Source organism: Anabrus simplex, chromosome 2 (assembly GCF_040414725.1).
Source record: "Anabrus simplex isolate iqAnaSimp1 chromosome 2, ASM4041472v1, whole genome shotgun sequence".
Taxonomy (NCBI): Eukaryota; Metazoa; Arthropoda; class Insecta; order Orthoptera; family Tettigoniidae; genus Anabrus; species Anabrus simplex.
In genome coordinates this window covers 713967709-713980462 of record NC_090266.1, presented here as the reverse complement: position 1 = coordinate 713980462, position 12754 = coordinate 713967709, and positions in this window count along the sequence as shown.

The following is a 12754-nucleotide window of genomic DNA, read 5'->3' as shown; positions in this document are numbered from 1 at the left end:
ATGCAACACGTGAAAAAATATCACCTAATCAGAATGAAACAATGACAGACAGTTCATCAGAAGATGATGGTGACCAGGGCAGAGATAATTTCACGTGGAATGATGAATGTTTAGAGTTGTATGTACCTTCTCCCAAGAAGGATCTTCCTGGTGCCGTCATTTTGAAGAGTGGAGTAATAGTTCTCAAGCCGAAATTATTGAAAGAGCACGAAATTGCTTTGGAGCTTGCTTGCTCACCCACCTCAAGTTGTAGCGAGGATTCTTTCAAAGATTTTCTCAAAGTTCCTCAAGTACCAGAAAAACCTCATCAGTTTAGAGTAAGGAAAACATGCGCTATCTTCAAAGGAGTACCGGGAAGAATTGAAGAGAATGAAAAGAAACAAGGAAGACTAAAGACATGCTCCATTCTCTGTGGAAGAGTAGAGATAAGAAAATGATTTTTGTGTTTCTCAGGATATTTTAATGTGTATTAATACTGCCTCCTCTAGTTTTGTGATTTATACTTAAGAATCACTCTATTTTGCTCATGTTATACCATCATATAATGTCTAAAGTAAAGTGATTTATAATAAATATTTCTGTTTGGTATTTAAAACCTTGCCGTTCGATATATAAAAATCATGTTCAATAAATAAGACCTCACTGATCGATATATAACGCAGACCGTTCGATATATGAAGGAATGCAACTGCTGAATTTAAGGGTGCCTCGAGCCTACAAATAATAAATTTTAAAGGTCTGAACAAGCTAGCTACAAACAGGGAATGTTCCACTATGGTTTTTTCAAAACTATTTCAGAGGCCTGTTATTCACTGGAAAACAATACTGATCAATAATTCATAGGGATAACCTTAAGTGTTTTATATATGGTACCACAACCCTACATATATACAAAATCCATTTGGTAGCATATCGACAGGAGGGATTGAGTTGACAAGAGATCTGCCTAACGTTTGCTAAACTGCAACACCATGAACATGTGCAATCACTCAATAAAAGAATGAGTGCATGGTATTGTGTAAGTTCCCCACAAGCACACTTTTCTCAGAAACGACTGAACATATAAATATAATGGAGGCAAATCAACTGTTACAACATTTACAAACAGGAGTTTTAAAACTGAATTTGAATATACTTTGGATGGGGTAGTTATCCCAAAAGATGGCAAGAGCAAATACTTAGATGTAAGATTTGAAAGTAATTTGCACTGGAAGGGTCATGTGGATGACATTGTTGGGAAAGCATACAGATCGTTACATGTCATAATGAGGCTACTTACAGGATGCAACAAAGAATTAAAAGAGAAAAGTTACTTAAGTATGGTTCGTCCATTATTGGAATATGCAAACAGTGTTTGGGATCCTCACCAAGAATACCTAATAAAAGAAATAGATAGTGTGCAGAGGAAAGCAGCAAGATTTGTAACAGGGGATTTCAGGAGAAAGAGTAGTGTGTCAGAAATGTTAAAGAAACTAGGGTGGGAAACTTTAAGTAAGAGAAGGGAGAAAACTAGACTTATAGGTTTATATAGAGCCTATACAGGAGAAGCAGCATGGGGAGATATGCGTGAGAGGCTTCAGTTGGAAAATAATTATATCGGCAGGACTGACCACAAATATAAAATTAGAAGGAATTTTAGCAGAAGCGATTGGGGTAAATTTTCATTCATTGGGAAGGGTGTGAAGGAGTGGAACAGTTTACCAGGGGTAGTGTTTGATCCTTTTCCAAAATCTGTACAGATATTCAAGAAGAGAATAAACAGCAACAGAGAAAATAAATGAAATGTTAGAGGGCAGGTTAATGTAAGTAAAAAATGTGTGTGAATAAATTAATTCCATCCCCTGGTCTAAGGAGTTTGGACAGCCAAAGTAGGGGACTGCCTGTAGGGGTGAAGTACAGTGGGGACTTCGAGAGCCCTGGGACCGCTACGGTAGCTGTGAAGGCCCTTCAGGAACTCTGAAAAGTGGTGGTAAAAGGTGCTCTGGTTAAGACGCAGCAGGTCGTTATGCTACTTAGGTTCCAGAATGGGTAAAGAAAAGAAAAAGTAAATAAATGCAATGTAAATTTTAATCTTATACCAGTTGTACAGTATCATTTGAAGTAATTCCACGTACTGTATATCAGATGACTGTATTTGTAAGTAGTACAGGAGATATAAGTAGAATTTTGTAAACAAGGTAAATTTATTAAGGATGAGCTGTGTGTTTAATAGAAAACATTGTTAGCGTAAATTATATAATATTGTATTATAGGAAAATTTTATTCTCTTGTTAATTTAATATTTAGTGCTTGACAATAATGTATTTTAGTGTACCATTTGCCACCGAGGTAAACACCTCATTTGCAAATAAAGAGATTTTGATTTGATATAATGTATGTTGTGGTATCCACAGGGTTTGTATCTGCGTGGGAAGTGAATTATATATTTATAATAATTGAAATCAAGTATGACATGTTGTGTCCTCCCAGGGACTTGAACTCAGGACTGCTATCCCTCCAAGGATCGAACCCCAGGGAACGTAGGAGGAATTGCTGTACCTGATATATTAGGATCAGCCAATAATAGAGGCTAGAAGTCAGGTATAGGCATACCTGGTAATAAGAAGTTTTGTAAAATAATTATATTCATGAAATTGAAAGGTTAAGAGTGGAAGTCATATTTCATGCACGTTGAGAAATCTTGAGCAACAGAGAAGTTTGTCAAACAGGACGCGAGTCATGTTGACCGGAGCATAGGTCAACTCCATGAATGCAGTAAGAAAGGTATTAGAAGGTCTCTAGAATACAGGCCTCTGATTGGCCAGAACTACGGAAAGTTCGGTAGTCACGTACGCAGGTTTCCACAAGCTTCCAGAACTTGGGGTGTGGCCCCGGAGGCTATATAAGGTCTAGGAAGCCATGATTTGGGGCTTCTATCATTCATTTCGCGGACGAGTTGCAAGCAGAATCTCTGCCCGTCGGCAGGACGATTACGCAACGAGTAATAGTAATAACAAGTCTTCTCTTACTTGACTTCTAACAGAAGACTAGTAGACAACTTCTCGCTCAAGACTTGCCAACTCGAAGTCTTGTAATTACTGTACATAGTGTGCATGCTGTAAATAACTCTACGTCTAAGAATATAATATCTTCGTGGGAATTCACTTCATCGATTTTCTCTTTCTCTGCACCTTAGTTGAAACTTCCCAACCTATATGTTCCTACCGTTCGGGAACGATCCAACCAACCTTCCAACCAATCTGACATTTCCCTCAAGCTTTAATCCTGTCTGTCATGACAGAAGACAATTTTTTTGGTGTCAGATGTGGGGTGGGAAGCAGACAACCTCAGCAGAGAAGGAGGCGAATTATTTTAAAGCCCCGCAGAAGAGGCTTAGCTAAAAAAAAGTAATAGCCCAGCAGAGTTCCCGTTCCAGTGAGAGGTGCCAGCAGCACGAGAGCAGCCTACTGAGCCAGCCAGCGTGCGGTAGCAGACAGCAACCGGAGACCGAGGATCCAGCCCATCTCAGCACCGATCAACCTTAAGGGTGAGTGCTTGTAACTTTCTCTTAGTATGATGGCAGAGTCAAGTGAAATGGGTAATTTGGTAGACAATGTTAGTGACGCAGGATCCGATACGGGTAGTGTGCATGCAGAAGAACGATTATTTATATCGGCAGCAGAAGGCCATAAGTTAGTATGCCATGAATTTAAAGGCAGTAAGCCGCAACGCCTCCGCGAATTTATTGCGAATGTAGAAGCCGCACATTGCATAGTACGGCCGAATGAGAAGGCACTGTTCTTTAAATATATCCTAACAAAGATAACGGGTCCATCTTGCGAGAAGTTATTATCACGGGGGTATATTATAAACTGGAGGAATGTGAAGAGTGCATTATGGAATATTATGGCAAACAAGGCACATTCGAACTGTATCTATGCAAGTTATTCCAGTCCAAGCAGGGGACTAGGGATACCGTGGCAGAATGGGCTCACGAAGTTGAAGAAATCGTAGTTATGTTTAGGAACGCTATTCTAGAGGAAGAACCGATAGAAGGCCGTGAATATCAGCGCCGGCTGATAGTTAAGATAGCAATTGCTGGGTTTACGCAAGGGCTCCGAAATAGGAGAATTCAGCACAAGGTGCAGGACCGGGATCTGAAAACATTCGAGGCTGTAAGTACAGCCAGGCAGGAAGAGGCATCACGGCTCTCTCTCAAGAAGAGAGTGAAGCCCTATACAAGCCACAGCCAGCTAGAACTCCTCGTAAGGAAAGTTGGCAGGTAGTACCTACCAAGGGCAGCTCTAAGGGCAACTCAGGGTGACGTCAGACAACGGGAAATAAACTAGGTAAATCCCGAAATGTCCTTATGACTTCCTTCAATTGTAAGCAAGAAGGCCACATCGCAAAAGAGTGCGACCGGCCAATAACCAAGTTTCGTCGCCATAAGACCTATCTGCGTCGGTGCGACGTAAAGCCCCTAGCAAAAAAAAAGAACCAAGTCTGACACACCGGCGCCTAAGTGCACATATTGCAAAAAACTAGGCCATAAGGAGCGAGAATGTAGAAGGAAACTAAGAGACCAAGAGAAACCTACTACCGGGGAAGTAAAAATAGTCAGGTCCACGAAGGTACCATTTAAGGTACAAGAGCACAGAGAACAGAGCATCATAAAGGACGATCTGAGCCCGCGATACGATGCTATGAGTGCAATGAACTGGGTCATAAGAGGCCCCCGTGTCCACAACGTAATAAGGATCGTAGACGTACACATAAGCGGTGTTATGCCTGTGGGAGGCAAGGCCATTTACGGTGGCAATGTACCGCCAAGGGCAGCCGAGAGGCTCAAGTTAGCCCTCAAGGAAAGGGCCAGAGAGCAGTCCAGGCTAGTGTAACACAAAATACCCGAGACAAACCTGGTAGCTCTTCCATGCGCAATCACAGCCGTAAATCACGGTGTGAGATATGTAAGCGGTGGTCTCACGATAGCGAAGACTGTTGGTTCAATTACCGGGACACGTTAAACTAACAAGGGGTCACGAGCAAGGGACAGCAGTGAAAACCCCGAAGATATCAAGTCCCGCCGCAGCAGAATTATCCAAGACCGAAGGCACAATCTTGATAGATTTAGCCGGTCGGAGAGACCCTGTTACATTTTAATAGATACAGGTAGCGATGTACCTCTCCTGAAGGAAAAGTGTGCACCTAAGGACGTTTTCGTGAATCGAAAGAAGACTCTCCAGCTGAGAGGCATCAGTGGAGACGCAGTATTCACGAAGAGAGAAGTTCGAATCCCGATAGGAGAAAAAATCCTAGAGTTCCACCTAGTAGGCAATGATTTTAATCTGAAACAAGATGGGATCATTGGAAAGGATGTCCTGCATAATAGCATATTAAATTTCCAGGAAGGGTATGCGCTAATAGCAGGAAATAAATATCCCTTTGGTGCACGGGAAGCCGTGTGGGTCACTCTGGAACCCCGAACCGAAAAGATAGTGGCTATCGAAGTAGATAAGAATAATAGCGAAGGCCTTATTGAGAAGCAAGAAGTACGATCGGGCGTTTACTTAGCAGAGTGACTGGCCAAGTCAAAAGATTACACGGCTATTGTCAGTATGTTGAACACTACTGATAAGACTTGGGGATTACTAAGCCCAGTGGTAGAACTTCTCGCTGTAAGGAATGAGACAGCTGAATCACCCACTGTAGTAAATAAGGTCGAGCGAGCCGCCTTGTCCAGAACAAGCAGCGGAACGCAAGAGCACTCGAAGAATGGCAATAATAATAATAATAATAATAATAATAATAATAATAATGTCAATGGTAAGCAAACGGAGACCAGCTCTCCTGTTACCAAGTCTAGGGCTCAAAGACTGCGAGAACAGTTGCGTTTAGATCATTTAGCACCCAAAGATCGCGAAGAGATATCCGCGATCCGTACCGCCTACCAAGATGTATTTTACTTGGAAGGTGATAAGCTGACGCACACGGACGTGCTGCAACATGCCATTCCGACACCCGCGGATCAACCTTCCGTACATTTACGGCAATATAGATTGCCCGAGGCATAAAAAGAGGAGATAGGTAGACAGATTGACAAAATGCTAAATGATGAAATTATAGCTCCTACCTCTCCATGGTCCTCGCCCATTCTTCTGATTCCCAAGAAAATGGACGCCTCTGAGAAGGAAAAATTTAGATTAGTAGTTGATTTCCGTGAACTAAACCGAATTACGTTCGGTACAGCGTACCCACTCCTGTTAATTACGGAAATACTAGATGCCCTAGGACAAGCACGGTACTTCTCCACCATGGATCTGGCGCATGGCTACCATTAGGTCATGTTGAAGCCAGAATACAGAGAAAAGACCGCATTCTCTGTACTGGGGAGACATTACGAGTAGGCCTACCTAAGGATGCCCATGGGGATCCGAGACGCCCCCGCAACATTTACGCGACTAATGAAAACCGTACCGACAGGACTAGAGGGCATAAAATGCCTTTGTTACTTAGATTACGTCATCATCTATGGCAGCTCGATTGAGGACCATAACCAGAAACTTCGAGACGTATTTCAACGGCTAAGAGAAGCCAACTTGAAATGAGGACCATAAGTTCGAGTTCTTACGAACCGAAATCACCTTCATAGGTCACGTCATATCGAAGGACGGAGTCCAACCCGATGAGAGGAAAACCCAAGCAGTAAGGGATTTTCCACAACCTACTACCACAAAACAGTTGAAGGGATTTTTAGGGTTGTCAGGTTATTACCGTAGGTTCATACCTAATTACAGTAAGATAGCTCCTAAAGGAGGACGTACCATACGTGTGGACAGAACAGCAGGAACATGCGTTCCAAGTGCTGAAGCAGAAGCTCATTGAATAACCAGTCTTACAGTACCCTGACTTTGAAAAGCCATTCATTTTAACCATAGACGCAAGTGGGGAAGCATTAGGTGCCATACTGTCTCAGGGTCCGCTAGGCAAGGATTTGCCGGTGGCTTATGCCAGTAGGACATTAAATAAGGCAGAAAGGAACTACAGTACCACTGAGAGGGAAGCATTGGCCATTGTATTCGGTGTGAAATATTTCCGTCCTTACTTGTTTGGACGTCATTTCACAGTGGTGATCGACCATAAACCGTTGAAGTGGGTTTTTAGTGTACGAGACCCGTCTTCTAGGTTACTGAAATTTAGGCTAAAGTTAGCCGAATACGATTTTGATATCGTGTACAAAGAGGGCAAGCATAATTGTAACGCGGATGCTCTAAGTAGAATTCCTGCTACTTCTGAACAGGAAGTGAGAATAGTTATTGTAGCTCTGAAGGCCAAGAACCGGACACGGCAGGCAGTAGGGAACGATGTAACAAAAGGACGTCGACTCCTAACACAAGGTCGAACGGGGAAAGTGAGCAGATATACAGGCTCAGCTCTGAATCCGAGGACGCTTCGGTAGAGGTGACAGAGCCTGAGAACGAAGTAGGAACGCCTGCTACAAGCAAATCGAAGTCCGAGCTAACAGAGCAGGAAAAACGAGACATAATTGAAGAAGCGCATGCTTAGCTGGTCGGAGGTCACCAAGGCATTGCCAGGACGTATGCTAGGGTAAAAGACCACATCCAATGGGATGGGATGCATAAGGACATAGAAAACTATATCCGTTCATGTCCTTCTTGCTAAAAGAATAAGATTACCGGGCCAGAAGTGAAAGCGCAAATTATAATCACGGACACACCAGCCAAGGTGTTTGATAAGGTCGCATTAGATATCGTAGGCCCCCTGGACTTGACAGAGGCCGGAAATCGATATATACTCACCTGTCAGGATCAGTTGTCGAAGTACCTGGTCGTGAGTGCAATGCCAGATCAGAGCACAGAAACAGTAGCCAGAACTCGGATAAATAATGTAATCAGTGTCTTCGGAATGCCAGGAACGATCTTAACCGATCAAGGTGCGAATTTCATGGCAGACATGTTTAAAAAATTGTGTCGAACTCTACAAATTAAGAAGGTACAAACAGCCGCCTTCCGCCCACAATCGAACGGAAGTCTAGAAAGGTCACATAGAGTGCTAGGTGAATTTCTGAGACATTATGTGTGCAGATTTCAGAATGACTGGGATATGTATCTCCCAATGGCTATGTTTGTGCATAATACTACCAAACCTACTAGCACTGGATACACACCGTTTGAACTGATATTCGGAAGAAAGGCCAATATTCCAGGCGTACTGCAGAGAAAACCTGAGTAGACTTACAATGAGTATCAAAATGTGGTAGAAGAATTAACTCAGCGACTCCAGGAGAGTCACGAGATAGCTAGAAGGACTCTAAAAGTAAAGAGCAAGAGAAGTGTCGGTATGATGAATCGCAGAACCAAGTTCCTTTTAAGGTAGGAGACCTAGTATTACTCCGTAATGATGCCCGAAGACGAGGGCGTAGCAAATCAAAATTATCTCCACCGTATCAAGGTCCTTACAAGGTCATAAAGGTAGACGGTGTGAACTGCACGCTTCAGTTGAATACGCGAGGGAAGTGAACCACAGTTCACAAGCACAGATTAGAGCTGTATATTAATTAGAAAGGGCATAGATATTTGTTAACTGGCTCTAATTTCGGCCGCGGTAAATACACTCCCAACGGCAATGTGAACTTTTGATGGCTACTGATAGGGTTAGTATGAAATACCCGGTCAAACCACGTGCCAAGTTAGGGATACCGATGTTAGAAATTTAACCTAGAAATTTTAGAGCCAAGGTTATTGATACGGCACGTCAAACAATGCATGATCCTCAGTACCCGTCAGAAGGACCACAGTGGCGAGGCTGTGAGTCTAGATGTCAACCCTCGCCAAACTTGACCCACGAGGTCCTGAGCTGAGCACAAGGCTCACTCATGTAGTGAAAGTAGAAGGCTTAAAATTTAATTCAGAGTTAATAGGGACATTGTTAATACGCAACCTAGTGTCTTAGTGAACGAGCATGATAGAAAGGAAACTGCATTTAAATTACCAATATGAAAAGGTAAGAAATTGTGAATAGATACAGTCACAGAGTCACAACCCAATGCTAAGGATTACGGTCACATACACAGTGATTCTTTCACAAAGGAGTGAATGGAACGGGTCCTGTTAGTAAAATTCACGGAAAAACCCCGTGAGGTGCCGGGGATTAACACGAGCAACTTTATACACCAGAATAGTACCGCGACTCGATCCAGCCTGTCGTAGGAGGCGACAAATGGATCCTCATAGGGAGCGGCCTTGCATTTAGCCCTTATAGCACAGATGCGGGCGCCCTATGGGAGGTGTGAATCCCGTGGGAAGGATTCCGGCTGGGATATACCACCACTGAGCCGGTGGTTATCCAAGAAAATGCAATCTCCACAAGCGCGGAATCCACCTAAAAGGGGGGGGGGGTTGTATACTACAACCAGGATCTTTGTTGTTGTTATGAACTTATAAAAGGAAGCCTGATCGACGGCGAGGTGGATGACCATGTTCGCACAGCACAAAGTATTAGAAAATACTAGAATTTTCCCAAAAGGCTTTATCATGGTGAATTAAGAACTGTACTATCTTGACAATGAAAGAGCCCTCCGCCACGCAACTCTGTGCCACTCTGCGCACAATGAATAACTGGGGAATATAAGCCCCACAGGACGTTACCCTCAAGGTAAAAATTCTGACCTTCAAATTACATAGTTGTTACCTTAGGCCGGAACACTATATCTCCTGTCAGAGGATGTTGAAGGCAGAAGGTGAACCACCCTTGGCCGGGAGTCACCCCTTGGGAAGACTCGCCAACCGTAAGGCGGGTAGTTACCTGAACGCTTATGGATAATCCAGGTAATGAAGAGCCATATTCTGTATCCAAGATTGTATTGGAAAACGTCAGGACTCGCGATACCGAATATCGCCATGTGACCAAAGGTGGATTAATGGCAATAGGCAATAATGTCAGGACAGAAAAACTCGAAAGTCCTTCAGGGAGAAATAGTGATAGCCTGTTGTGTTAACACCTAAGTGTTGTGATTATCTAACTCAATATAAGACAAGCCAGACGTAAGATATTACAAGGTCAGCTTGCCAGGGATAAGAAAGACCATATTCAAATGACACGCATGATGTCCAGGATGGTGACCCTGCTAGCGCTGATAACGCTGGTAGCTGCCGGGGAGCCGTTAGACCTACAAATAACTCCCTATGACAACACACCGGGCGTGTACTTTGAAGATAAGGGAGAAGTAAGACTGTACAACACACAGTGGACACTAATTACGTACGTCCAGTTAAATAAGTTGTGCGAAATGTATAATTTAGCCCGTAAGAATCTACAAAAGACCCAGACTCTTTGTATTAATATTGAAAATGAAATGCACTTATCATGCCAACACGACATAAGGCTAGTAGAACTACAATTGGCACGCATACAGGGATTAAAGGATATAATAAAGAAAATTTCAAAGGGAAAGACATTAGAATCAGACAGTAAACGAAGTAAAAAGGGACTAATTAATGTAGTGGGAACAATAGCTAAGACATTGTTCGGAACCCTCGATGAGGAAGACGCAAGATTTTACCAAGGTAAAATGAATGAGCTGGAACAGGAACAATTATCCCTTATAAAATCAACAAAGGAACAACTGATGGTAGTAGTAAGATCTACTCTTCAGTCGGTTAACAGCACTCTATATGATGTCACAGCTAATGAATTGAAATGAAGTGAAAATTTTGAACAGCTAAAGACATACAGTAAAATGAAAATGTTATAGGTCCACCTTTTCAATACCATGAATGTTTATTGATGTGAATATATATCACATAACGTCTAGAGAAGGTTGGTACTAGTTTCGACGCTCATTGCGCGTCATCATCAGCCAAAAAATTTTTGGCGCACCGACACAGATAGGTCTTATGGCGACGATGGGATAGGAAAGGCCTAGGAGTTGGAAGGAAGCGGCCGTGGCCTTAATTAAGGTACAGCCCCAGCATTTGGCTGGTGTGAAAATTGAAAACCACGGAAAACCATCTTCAGGGCTGCCGATAGTGGGATTCGAACCTACTATCTCTCGGATGCAAGCTCACAGCCGCACGCCTCTACGCGCACGGCCAACTCGCCCGGTACCAAAAAATCAATTGAGCAAAATGCAACTTATCGAATAGCAATATATAACACATGATAGCACCTACAAGACAAACGTTAAACTATGACTAGTTGAAATATAAAACACATGACAGCAAATACAAGGATTAATGTTGAAAGCTAAATTGTCAAAAGTTAAAACAATGAAATCAAAACAGAGAAGGTAACAATAGTTAGGGCATGATACACGAGAAAATAGTCCAGCTTGAGGTTTGTAGAACATAAGGCGTATCTATATACAACATTTAAATGCACCAACTAAGGCAAATTTTAAATGTAACATTAAAATGACGAGGGTATGGTGCGTATAACCATCTAAAACATATGGCAGCACCTATAAAGTCACTGTTAGATTATAACCAGTTGAAATGATGTGGCGTGTCTGACTGAAAAACATAACATTTTTGAGAAGGTATCCCAGTTGTTGAGTCTTGATAAACAAGAGAATAGTCCAGCTTGAAGTGCATAAAGTGTTATCAGTGGGAAGAATAATCTTGTTCTCTTAAGTTGCGGTAATTAACAGGCTTAATGTGGTCTTGTGAAGATCATAATTTGAATTAACGCCACGATTCCCAGTTCAGTATGGAAATGCATTGAAAGCCAAATTAGGCGTGATATAAATGTACATAGCCAAAAGAAATACTCACCTTGAGTAGCGTGATGGCATAGATGTTGAAAGGAGAGGAGCTGGGCTAATGAAGAGAGCAATAATGGAGGCCGAGTAGCGGAAGGGAAGGGAGAGTGAGGGGAAGGGGGAAAGGAGGAGCTAAAGCTGAGGAGTAGGGCTATGGTGGGACAGAGGGATGAGGTAGTGGGGGTAAGTGACGGGGATGTGGATTGCACATGGCTTGAAAGATAGCATTAGTGTTTGGAAATCTGATATTTTTAAACAAGTTAATTAAGAAATCGAAAAGGATATTAGGCTTGTCAGAGATTTCATTTAAGTTGAAGTTAGGATTAAAGTACTGATTGAAATGGATGAAACAATTTTCGATTATGTTCATGAGAGGCCCTTTATTAGCCATTTGAAGGGTCTCTAAATCGTGTTCAATGTCGGTAAACTTGTGGTTGGAGTCAGAGATGTGTTGATTTATTGCTGAAAACCTATTGTATCTTATAGCGTTGACGTGCTCTGAATATCTAGTGGTGAAACTGCGTCGTGTTTGCCCGATGTATGAGGAATTGCAGTCATTGCATTTGAATCTGTAGATTCCGGACTTTAAGAAAGTATTGGACATGTTAACTGATGGGGAATTGCGCAGAATTTCAGAGTTCCTGTTATTTGTTCTGAAAGAAATTTTTACATTATGTTTACTGAAGAGATTGGTGATTTTGTAGACATCTTGAAAGTTGAAAGTAAAGGTGGAAGAAGTGGCGTCTTTAGATTTTTCTTTAGTAAGAGTGGTCTTAGGTCGGTGTCTGAATTTGTTGATAATCTGTTCTATAAAGGGTTTATTGTAACCGTTAAATTTGGCGATTGCACGAATAGTATAGAGTTCGTTGTTCAAGTCTTTCTTTGACATGGGTATTGTGAAGGCACGGTGGACTAAACTATTATAGGTAGGGCACGTTTGTGTGCTTGGGGATGCTTGTTTATCAAGACTCGACAACTGGAATACCTTCTCAAAAATGT